Genomic DNA, 12,066 nt, shown 5'->3' on the forward strand with positions numbered 1-12,066 from the left:
GATTTGATGAAAACTTTCACTTTACGACTTTTCACTTTCTATCGTGCACACAAAGACACTCATACACACACACACACACACATTTTAGAACACGGATATTATCTCCCGTAACTGCCAATAATAACACCTTAGTATATTTTTCACACCTAACTATTTGTTTCACGCACTGTATTGGTGTGTCTTCTACACTAGCAGTTACTCACTGCTAATTGGCTTATTTTGTCTTCTTTCATATTCTGTTTGCACTTCATTCAATGTACATAACCGTTTCCAGTATTACACTCTACAGTTCGATATAACGCTGCTTGAACTGAATATACACTTTTCTATTATACGTTTTTCTATGCACGTAACGAACTGTTCGTTTCTCGGTTCACGCTATCTCATACAGATACCAATGATTTGGGCCGACCAACATCAGCATTGAGTTACCTTTTTCTTTATGTGTCTTGTTCAAACTCTCGTTTCCACTTTGAGACACTAACTTATGGCAATGACAATTGGTTGGCTCTCTTTGGCTCGATGTGAAGTTTTCGTTAGGATAGCTTTCCCTTCCCAAGAATGGTGTTGAATGCAGTAGAAGTAGTAGTAGTAGCTTTTAGTTTTGTATACTTTACTTATGTGCGTCAGGAGATCGAGAGAAAAGTGAAGCTGCCCTGTAGAGCGCACAAAATAGCAGCGACAGGCGTTGTCAGAATTCAAAATGTAGTTTGCACTGATTGTAGCTTGTACCCCCGTGTTAGCTTCGTGGGTGGTGCATAGTTAGACGCCTTAGAGCTGCTGTAGACCAGTGTATCAAAAATGTGGCTATTCTTCAGCTCATCAACTCAACTAGCACTGTCACTTTGCAGAATGTTTGAAAAGGCAAAGACGATGTATACGTGTGTGTTTGTGGTTCGTGCTGAAAAACTGACCTTAGCCGTTGAAACTGACCACGTATTTTGGCGTGCTTTAATAAATTGCTCTTTCGGTAAGCCTGCAAAACCGAGAGGAATGTCGATAGTGTATGTGACTGTGAGCTAGAGAGAGAGATAGATAGACAGAGGTATAGACTGAAGAACCAAACTCGGGAAGGGATCACAATCCGCCGTGTTGATATATTCCTTTCATACACTTCACCGGCTCCTGCCACCGTGTGATGTTGCTGGAATTTTATGTAGTTTAATTTGGATCGTATATGTCTTTACGGCTGTGTGTTCTAACGGTGTGTAGTCGCGCCTTTCGAAGAGTTTATGGTTCACCTAGCCACCCAGTTCACCTTTACCACGCCAATGCAGCTCTAGATGGAGTGATATTCTTTTGTTTGCCACTAGCACGAAAGCATCTGTACCAAGTGAAACCGTGTGTGAAGATTTTTATCATTGGCTCGCTTTCCAGTGTTATGTCACTTCTTTTCGTTCGCCAAACTGTAGACAATTAAATGACAGTCGCGACACGATGGTATTTAATTATTTTCACACCCGAAAGCAGAACCCTTGATTCGCAGAATAGGAAGAGTCGTGTCGAGGATCGTTTAAGATGATTTCTTTTATTTTGTAGTATTTTCATAGCTTTTGTCACATATTGACAAACTGCACTCGATGATTATGGAGAACAGTGGTATTAAACGGTTCGTGCTCAAGGTTTGACTGTAATCAGAAAAGAAAAAAAAACTAGAGTTAATATTGCGATACATATATACATATATACTCAGGTACACGCTAATCATTGTTATAAATTGTATTGCAATAAACTAAAATTCATACATCTATTTTAGTTATTTTTTTAAGTATCTTTTACATTCAGCAATGAGAGTCATGTGAATAAACTATTTTTAAAACATTTGTACATTCGTTCGGTTGTCAGTAAATAAAAATCATAGCTCACCATCGAACACCTTAGTAGATAGATGGACCTTGGAAGATAGACCACCGACAAACCTACGTGACACTTCGAATAAAATTAGCTTCAAAAGTTGTCTTCTTATTTCAAATGAAAATACGTTAAACACTACCGCCATCTCTATAATGATTCGCTCAAGGTGTGTTTATTAAGAAGGTGAATTATTAGCGCGTTTTCCGGGCGCCATCATTAAGTATTGTTATGTCAAATCGCATACAATTTTCTATACCCTCCTACAGCCCTTCCCGATTTTAATACCGGAGCCCCCAGTATTGTTATGTCAAGTCGTGAAATGTCAATTTGCTCTGAAGCACTTCACCTCCTAATATCCATACACCTTGGATTCGCTTACTACACTGACACAGAGGAGACACTGCTAAAACCCCTTTTTGTTTTTCTTCGCAAATTGCAATGCGTATTGTTTTATGTATGTTGCCTCACACTTCCTTCGCAATTTGTATTTAGAAAAGTTGCTTACATCGAAGCAGCAGTGAACAGAGCTTACTTTGACAGAAGTGTTCGCCTCACTGGTAAATGACAGTGCTTTCGTGTGGGACACTTTTGTAACATCAGTGTCACGTCGGTTTGTCGGTGGATAGACCTTAGACAATTAGGCCGTCTGGTGGAACAGTCGTCAACTCGCACGACTTAACAACATGCCTGTCATGGGCTCAATCCCCAAATAGACCGTGCCGCCATACCTAGGACCGACTATCCTGCTATGCGTAACCAGTAATTCAATGTAAGCCAAGCCCACAAGTAGTACAAGCAGGCCTTGACGAACAACGATTGTTGTGCCAAAGAAGAAGAAGAAGATCACCATTGAAAACCAAAATAGATTACAAAAGGTGCGAGGGAAAACAGGTAAAACACGTGAAATAATATCATTGAAAATACCAGCTATTGCGCAATTTTAATGTCCTACTACAAATGGTGCAGAGATTGCTTCCATGTCACTTTTTCAATGACATTCAATGTAGGTTTAAATTCATTTTGTTTTCGAACAAGTATTTTCTTTTTATTCTGCAAAAGGTTAAAATGTTGAGTTGGCTATTATGCTGCGATGAATAACGAATTCACCCATCTGCGGTTTCCGTGCCAACGGTGGACAATGAATAATTGTTGATGGGCGGGGGGGGGGGGGGTTGAAAATTCGAGCGTATGATTTTAATTTGCAATGCTAGGGATCGTTTCAATTAATTGTATAAACATAGCGAAAGGTTGAACAACAATATTTTTCAAACCGTTGACAATAAAATTATGATTTACGGCTTTTACGTAAGCGCTCAGTAGAGGAAAAAAACATGAGCCACTAACGCTAGGTAATGAAAGGTGGGCATGCCACTGCAATAACAATGCGGTGTGTAAATAAAGTTTGGAAAAACGGAAAGGTGGTGTTGATAATTTTCCACAACTTCCGTACAGCGAGGGAAAAATATGCTACCAATAGCTAGCTGCACTTGTATATAAGCACTAGCAGGTTACGGGGATTGTTTATACTCCGTCAGCTGCTTCATTAGCAGTGTAAACTAGAATGAGGTGAAAAGTTTGGTGGTACAATGAAAATGTTTTTCCTTTCATCGGTTTCATTGCTGTATATTTGTTTTGTTTTGCGAATGAATTGTCTGATGGAATAGCGTTGGGATTACACGTGTAGCAATCGTTGCAGTATTGTGTTAATTTCCCTGTTTCATTTTGATAATGCTAGTAAGGTAATTATGCTTCATAGGGTTTTAAATGTATCGTACCTTGTCAGTGTGAAATAATTTGTAACAGAAAATGTTATTTCCTAAACAACTAAATAACTAAAACCTTCAACGTTCAACGTTTACTTGTGTCTCCCGCTGAATTGGTCTGCGAGAAAACCATTTCTATTCATAAAACCATACCGTATTGAAATCATCTTACTTACTTATCCGGCACTACAACCGCTTTGCGGTCTTGACCTGCCTCAAGAGTGTCCGAAACCGGTCACGGTCTCGCGCCTTCGTCTGCCAGTCCGTTATCTCGCCCTTAATGGCTGACGCCTCCACGTCATCTTGCCACCTCAGTTTGGGCCTACCACCCCTCCTCTGTCCTTGTGGACGGTCTAAAAAGACTTTACGGGCTGGGTCGTCCATTTCCATGCGTACAACATGGCCAGCCCACCGGAAACCTGGCGAGCTTGATACGCTGCACGACCCCCGTACAGCGAGATGTGAGGTTCCCGTACATCTCGTATCTTCTTCTTCTTCTTTGGCACAACAACCGCTGTCGGTCAAGGCCTGCCAACCCACTCATGAAGAGAGCTTGGCTTTCAGTGACTTATTGTTACCATAGCAGGATAGTCAGTGCTACGTATGGGGGCACGGTCTATTCGGGGCTTGAACCCATGACGGGCATGTTGTTACGTCGTACGAGTTGACGACTGTACCACCAGACCGGCCCAATCTCATCTCGTATAGCTCGTCATTATAGCGGCTCCTCCATTGTCCTTCCACACATACGGGGCCAAGTATCCTTCTGAGCATCTTCCTCTCGAACGCGGCTAAGAGGGTTCCGTCAGATTTGGACAGTGTCCATGTCTCAGAGGCGTATGTGAGTACCGGTACTATATAAGTACTATGTAGTCCCAGCTTCATCCGATGCGACAGGTTCTTTGAGGCGAACCGATATTTCAGGCTGTAGAATGACCGGTTGGAAGCCAGCATCCTTGCACGCAACTCAGCTTCCATGCTATTGTCGTTGCTGAGCTTTTACCCAAGATAGGTGAATTCTGGGATGACTTCAAAAGTGCGTTCACCTATCTGTACGTCAATCTGAATATGTCAATAATATCATCGAAAACCCGGAAAATTGAGATGAAAAAGTTTCTGCCTAGTCTGAATGATTGTCATACCTTGCAATTGCAAAATGTTTACTTGTTCACGACTTGAATCCATTATCATCTTCTTTTGGCACAACAACCGTTGTCGGTCAAGGCCTGCCTGTACCCACTAGTGAAGTGAGCTTCTTGGCTGTCTGTGGCTTATTGATTACCCATAGCAGGATAGTCAGTTCTACCTATCCATTATAATTTATACAGCGAATTGTTGATTTGTTCAAGCATGTTATTGACCCTTTCAGCGAGATATTGATATGTTCGAGAGCAGGTGTTGACATATTGATGTCTATTGTATATAAATCACAGCGATAATCAAAGAGGTAAAAAAACGTGCCGGAAGAAATTGTGCGTGCGGCAAGCAACGATTTCAAAAGGTGTCTACGGGCCGTTATCAAGTGCAATGATGAAATATTTGAAATAAAAAAAGTGAAATGAAAGTTTAGTACTAGGGTAAATGTACCAATAGTGGTGCAATTTGTAGTGGTACCGATGTGTTTTAATGGATTTAAAGTGTCACGAAGGACAATTTCTGAATATTTTAACACATAGCAATTGAAATATGTTTTATCTTCGCAATCACAATCATTTTTACCATAAAATACATCAAATTTACGAAAAAATACATATTTTTGTGACTGCTTCGTTGTACCTATAATGGTGGTATGGTTCCTATAGTCGTCGTATTGTGTTCCTATAGTGGTGGTAAACAAAGATGCCTTAAAAACAGTGTATAATATCAATGAAACTTAGTTTCGAACCTGATTTCGTATGAATAGCAAGGATTGCTGCCATAATATTGGTTTCTTGCGTAATTTGATCGTAAAAAATGTATAAATTTGATCGATGAAACTCTTGACTAAAGTACTGCATCACACCTGTCCTCAACCCAACCCAGAAGAGTTTGCTTGATTTGAAGTCGATTTTCACTCAGTAGAATAAGCGAATTTTGGCCTTTGTTAGGTAAATTACTTACAGAAAACTCATTTTTGTTGCTTATTTTAGTGAAAACAGTACGAAATGTCAAAAATATTCTCGAAAAATCTAAAACGTCCTGTTTTTATTGATTTTATAACTATAACCGCTATAGGAACATGCCTGTTTTGTGTACCTATAATGGCACTATGGTAAAAAACACTTAAAAATGCATAAATATGGTCAAAAGCCAATGAATTTGAATAAAATAATATCATTTGATAACAATTATGTTAAAAAACTAATAATTGCGTTGTTATGTGGTCATTTAGAACGTTAACAAAAATATGAGTATAGTTATGAAATCCTAAGGATTTTGGAAAAATGTTGACACATTTCACAAAATAATGGATTTTTCGGTCACTAAGAAACGGAATGACCCCATTTCATTTTTAAATCCTTTGTAAAAGGCTAGAGAACATTTCACACTATCGTAGATAACTTAACTACTGTTAATTTATCGTATGAGACGCATTTTAGTGAAATACCACCACTATTGGTACTAGCACCACTATAGGTACATTTACCCTAATAGATGTTAATGAAATCGATTACGAAGAGAATTTGGAATTTCGAAAAATCAATTTGGTTTCAATTGTATTATAAGAATAAGGTGTATCACTTCCCCGATGCCATGTATATGAAGTCAATGAATGATATATACAAATCGGTTGGAGGTTGAAACGACGATTCAATGTTCATCATTCCTTCAATCAGTTGGATAACACCGATATGACGAATTCTTAACAAATTTCGTAATGCATGAGTTGTTTTCATAGCGCTGTCAGATTTAAGAGAGCGTTATAACTTCATGTAATTGATTACGTCTTGATACGATGCGATCGTTAGTGTTAGTTGATGACATCAATGAGTAGCATTTAGTCCATGTGGATCATGCAATTATGTTTCGAGTTTTCGCATCCTTAAGTCCTTCTAAAGAAAAGTTTACAATCCAGTATTTTACTCTCAGAAGTGAAAACTCGTTACGGAATGGCAACTCTCTAAAAATGTATTGAAATGTGATTCTCACATAAAACGAAAAACAGTAAACGACCTGATTCTCAAACATGTAGCACGGCAAGGCACGCTTCTTCATTGTGTGCTAAATAATCACAGTAGCTATCGATCATATGTTTTTTTTTTCATTCACACATCAAATCGTTCATTTTTCGGTAAAGACAATGTGGTTTCTTCTTTTGGAGAGTCATATATAAAATATGCCATAAAGGCATTGTGGCTGGAGTACAGTTTTCGTATTATTAACGCACATAGGTAACCCCATAGCTAAGTTGAAATGTTCATTGAAAACAGCCATCATCATCATATTCATCATCGACAACAGCATCAACGTCAATATCCATTGTAATGGATAACATCTAGAGTTCACGAGGGACTATTACTTCACTCTATCCTTTACACCGTTGCGGGCTTGGAAAACATATGAAAAATTCAGCAATTATTCAGCTGAATTCCAAATGTCATTTCCTTGCGCTACTACTTCATATATCCTTCAATTCATTGCCGTGTTGTATCGAACCAAGACAGAACATCCTGTACCCAAAACTGGCAACTTTCTTCCATCAATTGTCGATAGAAAGTGTATTTGCGTACCTATTGAATGAGATTGAGTGAAATCCCGTCGGAATTAGATCGATTACGTTAAAAAGCGAGTTTAAATGTATGTGCTGTTATCAATTTTCTCTCCTCTCCCACCATCGCTTGAATGGTTGCGTGTGATATAGTGGTGGCGGATTGTTGGCGCCGTTTGCAGCTGATATTAATTATGCCGCAAATTTTGGCTGGCAGCGGTTTCGATGGATCTGAGTCCCGTGCCGTGGCAGTTCAGCAAATATGTGGCAGATTTATGGACTAAACGTGTGTCCTGGTTTGTCCCATTCAGGTTGTAGGATGTAGCGGGAATGGGAAGGAAGAAATGAGAAGAAGCGTTGGGAAGGCACTAAATTTGGCTGAATGAAATTTAAATGTTGAATAAATCGACCGTAAGGAATCATTGCCAGATTTGGAATTGTGGTTGGGTTGGAGGGTACTGGTCGTAGCGTGAGTGATGTACAATCGCTTTGACATAAATAAAAGGTGCACCGAATGGTATACGCTCAATGGAACTCATATTTTAGTCTGCATGTGTGTTACCGTAGAGTCAAAAAGTGGTTCTGAACGAAGATACTCATCTGTCGGTATTCGTAAAAGGGCTCACCGATTTGAATTTCCACTCTTAATGGCAAATCTTTCACTGGTGGTCTTTTTATGGGCTTTCGCCATGGGCTGATTTATTGCATGATTGTCGTACTTTCCATTCATTCGATATTTTCTTTGCTCGGTTTAATTTGGTCGGATCGTCGTTTCTCATGTTTTTGTTTGAGTTTCTTTTGCTAGAGTGACTGCCATTTTAGAATAACCATTATATATTTAATATAAAAAATAATTTAAAATGACTAGTGGATTGCATTACTGAAGATTGCCATATACTTTTGCTGTATACTATATACTGCACGTAATAAACGATTGTGCAAGACAGTTTTCTAATTAATATACGTTTAGGTTAGTTCAATCATTGCCTGAATAGGTCTTGGGTCGCTTGTGAAATCAATTCTCACTGGCACATGCTCACTAGCTTCTCCATCTAGGTGAAAGGAAGATGCTTTGACATTTCATTGATTGCTACAACGTTTGTTCGCTCTTGACAGTTTCCCAGAATTATACCATCTTCTCACAGTCACTGTGCTGTGTACTTTCGGCGCAAAGCTGTCTGTCTGATCCAGGCAGAGAACGAGAGAATCCCGTTTTACTTGCGCCGTCTGTGTTGGGATAGGAAATGGTACCCTTAATTTCCGGAACCGTGCGGAAAATGGATCCCAGATACATGCACACACACGTGCAGGCAGCCAAACTCGTGTGATTGTTGTTGATATTGTGGAACATGTTGGTAAGAAAATGGCCCATCCTTCTGCCATGTGTTGTTGCTATTTGCGTCTGGGATGTGAGCAAGCGGTAGAGACAAGAAAGACGCAAAGATTCCTGTTCTTGAAGCAAGAAAAAAAGTTTTCTTGTAAACCACACTTCATTTTCAGAAACCGAATGGATGGCTTGTCCCGGTGGACTTGCCTCGCAGTGGCTTTTGATTGAAAACGATTTCCCCCCTAGGTGACAGCATTTCAGCATTGGGTTGTTCTGGACAGTTCATCACTATTTCATTCGATCCACTTTGCGCAAGCATGTTTTTGGTGCAGGTCACTGTTTAAAGCTTCCCATTCTCGGCATAACCATGTTCTGTATCAATTGGGATTTATGTGCGGAGATTGTTTTCTTTCAGCTGCATGGGACTGAAGCTAGCTGAAGCTAGTGCTGGATAAGCTGGTAGTATTTCATCGGCCTTGTTCCTTTGCGATTTGGTGATGTAGAGTTTTAGGTTCTTTGTTCTTGACGGACTTCAATGACATTGATAACAAACATAGCACACAGTAGTTGTTTTTGGAACTTGTTTGAATGGTTTGTTCGAATCTCCCTTCAGGAGAGAGTGATTCGCTCGATGCAATAGTAAATGAAAACAATAAAAAATAGTAACATACTTAAAAGTTGAATCATTTTATCATTCATAATTTACGTGTTTTTTACTCATTTGAATGTTCTCTTCGTATTTCCGCTGTATGCTGTACGAAGGGAGTTTATTAGAGTTTATGGACTTAAGAGGTTATCGGATTGAAATGTTTAGCAACTAAAGTTAATAAAGATGTTTTCGTTGCCATTCGATTGATTAAAAGTTTAAAAATGTGAAAAAGAGTGTTTCTATTATTTCAATGCTACAAAATCTTATCGACAAGAGACATAATGTGCAGTGCATTGTTTTTCGTGTCAGTGTTTACGTTCACATGCTCATTTCAGCCATCAGTTTTCCTGGGTAGATGTCAGTGACGTAGAAAGAACAACACATATCGTACTCCTCGTACGATACATATCATATGCTTCCGTAAAGAAGATTGCACCATCATCCTCGATAGTCTAAAGCTATACAACACAACGGTGGTGTGAAACAAATGGTGCTTGTGCGGCTTTAAATGTTGCCTGAGCTAAAGCGAAAGATGTTTTGTCGTGTCGGTAGCAATACGCGTTAGTTGACGTACCTTCGGAACAAGTGACCATTTCTCAAGAGAGAAGAAAAATGAGACACAGCACATAGAGAAAGAGAGAGAGAGAGAGAGAGAGAGAGAGAGAGAGAGAGAGAGAGAGAGAGAGAGAGAGAGAGAGAGAGAGAGAGAGAGAGAGAGAGAGAGAGAGAGAGAGAGAGAGAGAGAGAGTATAATGACAGCCTGCTATAGCTGCATTGAGGCCGTTGTGTTGTGATGAAGCTGTTTATAGCCGGGGGAGTTGAAGCATGGAGGTAGGATATGCCCACACATGAATGGTGTCGTTGCAGATGTAAGATGCTTTTCATTATTCCATGCATGCATGCTTTCTCCATTTGTAAGCAGTGTGTTGTTGGTTTTGAACATACAGACACCAGCCGCATCACCGCCCGGGTGACAGCTTGGTTGTTGCCGCTACCACTGCTGTTTTTGAAACTTTTCGCAACAGAAAGGCCTTTGTATAATTTCTTAGCATATGTTTGGATTGGCTTGGAAATTGAGATGTATGTGTCGTTGCTCTAACAAGACCCACAGAACAAGATCGCTAGCAGGGGTAAAGAGCGACCGGCTTCCGGCGTTCGGCAAACGCACCCGACGTCTTCATTATGCTGCGATTGTTGTGGTTTTGTTTCTGATCCTGGGGATAGTTTTTCTTACTGCTCAATAATGCGGAAAGCTTTTGACCTGGTACGACACAGACAAAGGGAGTGTGAGTCGAGAAGGAATTCTGGTAAAAGTAATTTTCATTAATTTGCATTCCTCCTTTTATGGTGGGCGTGTGTGTTTTGTAATTATCCCACATTTTAGCATTACTGCATATTGATTTTTCTAAGAAATTATGCAAAGAGGTAACTCGCATGGTTTTTTAATGTGAATTACTAAAACAGTTCAATGATTATTGAAGTATAATAATAAGTATCACTGTATAAATTGTATTTTTAATATATATTTATTTGTTATTGTAATAGATAAGACTATTACATGATCTATACTCTTTGCCCGGTGTCAAGGCGTTCTGAAAATGATTTGATTTTTAAAATTTCCAAATTCAACTAGTGATTTGGCTGAGGAGTTATCTAATCAATGTTAAAAACTTCCGTTGGGTTATTACGATATGATTGTTTAAAGAAATCAAAGTACAGTCAGAATTCAATAGTTGAACGCGTTTTAGTTGGCATGTGTTTTAGCCAAAATGAGTTGATAGATCAGGTGGGCTTATTCAGTACAATTTGACGTCTAAAAACGAAAATAGGAAGAAAACCTGGTTTGACAGTTAGATCCATAACAAACTGAGTGCTTTGATTATTGTTCTATATTCGTTTTTATTTATTTATTTATTTTTTTTTCATATATATAACCGACGTGTCTAATCGGCAACCTTATAATTAAATTAAGGAGCATATAAATAAACCTCTAGTTATAAGCAAACATTAAATGTGACGTAGACGCAATTTCTCCTTGAACGTGGAAGTAGACATACTAAAATCGAACAAATCTAACACTTCATTGAACTCGAGGGACATACGTATAATGGGGTGTCCCTGGCTATGTTTTTTGCGGGTACGCGGTACACGGAGATGGCACCAGATCGGGCAGCAGTACTCCAGGCACGACCTTACGATGGCACAGAAGATCGACTTGACACACATGGGATCGGTAAACTCGCTACAGGTCCGCGTAATTAGACCGGGTAGCTGATTTCCCTTCGCAACAACGCTGTCAATGTGAGGGCGAAATGACATCTTCTGGTCGAGTAGCACCCCCAGATCACGGATACATGTCGTGCGAACCAAAGCCGTGTTGAGCATAGTGTATGTAAACGAGATAGGGTAACGGGCTCTGCTGAATGATATACACTGACATTTATTAGCACACACTTGGAGGGCGTTTCTGCTGCACCAGCTGTCGAGATTCTCAAGGATCATTTGAAGGCGTACACAGTCACTGTCGTTTCTAACTGGAGCGAATATTTTTACGTCGTCGGCGTACATTAGGTGTTGGCCTGGCGATAAAACAAAAGATAGGTCATTTGTATAGATGAGGAAGAGTAGCGGTCCCAAGTTACTCCCTTGAGGCACTTCGGAGGAGCTGGTGAAGGAGTGAGAGCGATGAGATCCTATGCTTATGTAGTACGAACGACCAGTTAAGTATGAACGCAGCCAGGTGATGTGCCAGTCCAGGAAACCGAGTTTTTTTAGCTTCACGAGT

At 39.7% G+C, this 12,066-nt stretch overlaps 2 protein-coding genes across 14 annotated transcripts in view; one reads left to right on the forward strand and one right to left on the reverse strand.

The window, feature by feature from the left end:
• Positions 1–12,066, forward strand: part of LOC121587838 (pseudouridine-metabolizing bifunctional protein C1861.05) — a 187,875-nt gene that overhangs the window by 32,572 nt on the left and 143,237 nt on the right. The gene's annotated exons all lie outside the window — the stretch shown is intronic.
• Positions 1–12,066, reverse strand: part of LOC121587837 — a 127,783-nt gene that overhangs the window by 16,931 nt on the left and 98,786 nt on the right. For all 11 annotated transcript variants that reach the window (XR_006004118.1, XR_006004115.1, XR_006004116.1 and 8 more), the window contains one exon: positions 1–1,628. This exon is cut by the window's left edge and continues 1,042 nt beyond it. The gene's annotated coding sequence lies outside the window, so the exon portion shown is untranslated. The remainder of the gene's footprint in view (positions 1,629–12,066) is intronic.

The sequence above is a fragment of the Anopheles merus genome, chromosome 2R (genome assembly GCF_017562075.2).
Source record: "Anopheles merus strain MAF chromosome 2R, AmerM5.1, whole genome shotgun sequence".
Classification (NCBI taxonomy): domain Eukaryota; kingdom Metazoa; phylum Arthropoda; class Insecta; order Diptera; family Culicidae; genus Anopheles; species Anopheles merus.